Raw genomic sequence first — 4166 nt, forward strand, 5'->3', positions numbered from 1 at the left:
ACTGTAAGATCTATTGTTGAGCTACTGTACAGCTGTAGATGTATTTCAGAAGATTCATCGGTACTATCATTTTTTTTAAAGGACAGTGGCAAAGAATATAAAAATATATTTTCATTTTTGCTAAAAAGAAGAAAAAAATCGATAAAGGAAATCTGTGAAAGAAGTTATTTTTTTTGGAGGGAATTTTTATTCGCTGCTCATCTAAGATGTCATGTTTTATCCCAGTTTCATTTTATTTTAACCATTCTAAGAATTGTATTTATTTAAACAAGGAAATTCCAGTCTATTGTACCTTTCTTGTAACTTGACAGTGGCTCTAAAATTAGAAAAGCTGTCTATGATGTGACTTAGTTCTTCCACGTGCTCTGCCTACAGGTAAATCTACCAATCTTTGTTTTTGTACTTTTCATTTGGCTTTTGCAGTACTGAGATCAAAAGAAGGTAAAAGTATCATAAAGCAGAACAATAATGCAGACTCAGATTTTGTTTGTCTTGCTCCCACCCCTCTTTATCTTATTCAGACCTATAAAGCATTTAAAACCAGTATTGTAAAAACAGAACATCTTTATTTTTTGTTAAACTAAATTGTACAAAAACTAATTTCTCAGCCTTTAAGGAAGTCATACATATTAAATTAAAACCGTTTGCTACATTAAATGTTTGCCTTTTATTGTAAATGGTAGCTCTTATGCTTATCAGTACTTTAGAAAACACTTCTCATATCGGATCTAAAAGGAAGAGGTTTGTCCAACAGGTGACCAGATGAATAAAAACTAGATGTGTAGGTTTATTTGTAAACTTGTATTTTTCCATCTTACAAATCACCTTTTATCATTTAAACCTGGCCTTAAAGATGTCACAGTTGTGGCTGAAAACTGAAGTGAATGGAAGCGGTTCAGTTTTTATACCTGAACGGTTCTGTGTCCAGTTTCTGTTAAAAATGTTTGACTTGTAAAAACAGGCGGTCTGAGTTGCTTTGATGGAACTCAAATCTGCGCATTTTAACTTTCCTTCAAAGGAAAAGTAGTAATCTGAGAAAATTAACACTTGGGATTATTTTTATTTCACCAACCTAATGTCTGAAATTATCAGTAGGAGTCTGGATTTAAATCTTAATACTCCGTTCTACCTTTTGTGCAATGGGGCAATCATTTAATGTATATTCAGTGTACATTTGTGCAAAATGAGGTCATATTTATCCATCTGTCAGTATTCATTCATTCATTTCAGTAGTACCAACTTCCCTCCTCATCCTCACACTTAAGTTCTGATTACCATCATATCATTAATCTATCTTTACGACTCGTTTTTACCTTTAACGCTGTGGTCACAGCTTCCATTATTTCCATAAAAAGGGAAAGAAGGGAATTGTATTTAGTTTTAACAAGGCCATTGATCAGCACGATGATGGATATAAATGTGTCTTGTTCACAGCTCAGTCCGGTAATGTTCAACTCCGTTCATGAAGCCTTTTTGGTTTACATTTTTTTATTATTAATTACATGTTTTGACCCTAATCAAACTGTTTTTGGTTTTTTTTTACATTTTACTGGACATTTAAGGATCATTCCTGTCCAGTACAAAGGGGTATATGTTTGTCATTTTCAGATAAATTGAAGGATTTCATGTCGTTATTTCTGAGCTATTTTAAAACACTAGAAAAGTGTCATTTCATTGCAAAGAAAAAGCCTTCCGTTTATATCTCTCATATTCAATTTAGGTTTGGCTTTAAACAAAGAATTATTTCAAGCATGTTCCAGAGGATGTTTTTACTGTTTTAATGTTTCCCTTGAAAAAAGCTTGGGTTGCAAAGGCCTTAATGTATCCAGTGCAATGTGCCTTGTTGAAGGGCAGCATTCATTCGTCGTTTACTGTCCCGCTGTACTCGTTTTCATTCCACTGAGCTGGGTATTTATTTAACCTTGAACAAAATTGGTGTTTGGCGATATGATAGATTTTAATGTTAGTACATGTTTCATTTTATCCATTAGCTGTAAGTTTTTTGTCTTCGCAACGACTGGACACCAACAGGGTGAATGTTAAATTGACTTTTCGAAACATCTCAATGTCCATTTTTCATCCATCTTTTCATCCATGTTATCAGATGTACGTGGGGTTAATGTTGGATTTTATGCATAAACTTTTTCCACTGGATGCCTGCTACTTTTTTTTGTTTTAATGGACAAATGATCAGCTTATTATAACCTTAATTTTTCCAGTATTAAAAGAGTTAACAGAATTTATGGCCATTAATCAAATGTTAGCTTTGAAATGCCCAAACAGCCAGGTCTGTTCTGATTAATATGAATTTGTAAACTGGTTGTATCCCTGCAGTTAAATACACAAGTTTATTTTTTACACCCATCAATTTTGTTGATTATTTTTCCAACCTCTTCCTCAAAAACCACAAATATAATTTCTGGAGTACAACTTTGAAGAATCATCGCTGTAAAAAAAAAAAGGAGGTATTTTTGTACTTTACAGCCGAGGCATGTATCAATGTGAATGTAAGATACTGATAGTTTCAACTTGAAATAAAAATCCCAACTGAATAATCCCCGTCCTGCAGACATTTATCTGCAGTTTGCTTCTCAGTGTTTCTTTTATTTGTTTTGAATGAATAACTGCACCATCTTTGATACCAGCTTATGGATAATTTTGTCAGTTGCTTCCATTTGTTTCTGCTGCAGATGCACTGAGAAGAGTTGTGTAAAGATTTTCAAAGTGATGTAAAAAAGGAAGAACACATTTCAGACAAAGGGTTTCTGTTTAAAGCGTTCACTTGGCTTTATTCCTCTTTCTTTGGCGTGGCGGTTATGTAGCATGAATCCTCCAAAAACTTGCTGTATTTTCTGTCTAGTAGTACATCTTTGTGCCCTTTCTGCCTTCTTGGAATGTCAACATGCCGACTTTTTAATAAAGCAGTTGAATTTTGAACAAATGTTTTGATTTAAACGTCACAATCATTTTACCTTCAGGTGTACTTTTGCATTACTCTTTCAATTGTGTGTATCAGGACGTAATGATGTGGTCCTCACCACGTTGGAAAATACTTTAAACTTAACCACAAATAAAAAAAAAAAAAGATTAAATATTCAACAAAAACAAAGCCGAAATGGAAAATCTACATGTGGAAAAATTCAAATCAAGTCCACACTTGCTGGTTGTATAGATTTTTTAAAAAGCAGCAGCTCAAGTCAAACAGACTGACAAAACGAAGGGAGTTTTGGTAGTTTGCTGGTTAATCCAATGCCAAGATGGAACGACATCAGCCATTCAGACCTTTAGGAAGCTACAGCTCACCACTGATCAGGAAAGTGTTACAAACCCATTTCCACACAATCAGAATTCATCCTTCCACAATGAAAATCAAAGAAATTACAAACAACAAAAAAACATAAACCTCAGCAGCTTAAGGTTTAAAGTTCATGTTAGTACAACTAAAGACTGAAAATGACTCGTTTGGAAAAGTTACAGTAAGCCGCTTCTTTCTGAAATTAACATGGCAGCATATTAGGGATGCATGATATTTGATTTTTGGCTGATATCCGGTATGTCAATATGTTAAAACTTATTTGGCCGATAAATATTTATATTTTTTCCTAGACCCAATAGCCTTTTCTACTGTGGAATTAAAATACTGAGCATATTAAATATGGATGTGAATGGACCACATGACTTCAGAAACAACGTCTTTAGGACCAGGATGAAACCAAAGTAGAGCAGTTTACCCATAATTCACAGGGTCACAGTTGAACAAAACCAAACAAACTCATCAAATATCAAGTATGATGACCGGGAGCTAATGATGTGGGCTTGTTCTGCAGACACTGGACTAACGGAGATTCTACAACATGTAGAATTATAGGGTGGACTTAAGGTTGTTTTTTTTTTTCTCACAGCATTTCATTTTGGCTTTGTTTTTGTTAAAAAATAAATAAAGACGAGGTGAAATCTGGGGCAGCACGGTGGCGCAACTGGTAGAGCTGCTGCCTCTCAGCGAGCAGGTCCGTGGTTCAAACCCCGGTCCAGGGGCCTTTCTGGGTGGAGTTTGCATGTTCTCTCCGTGCATGCGTGGGTTTTCTCCGGGTACTCCGGTTTCCTCCCACAGTCCAAAAACATGCATGTTAGGCTGATTGGTAACTCTAAATTGTCCCTAGGTGTGA

Source organism: Nematolebias whitei, chromosome 8 (assembly GCF_014905685.2).
Source record: "Nematolebias whitei isolate Nwh7 chromosome 8, NemWhi1, whole genome shotgun sequence".
NCBI classification, from domain to species: Eukaryota; Metazoa; Chordata; class Actinopteri; order Cyprinodontiformes; family Rivulidae; genus Nematolebias; species Nematolebias whitei.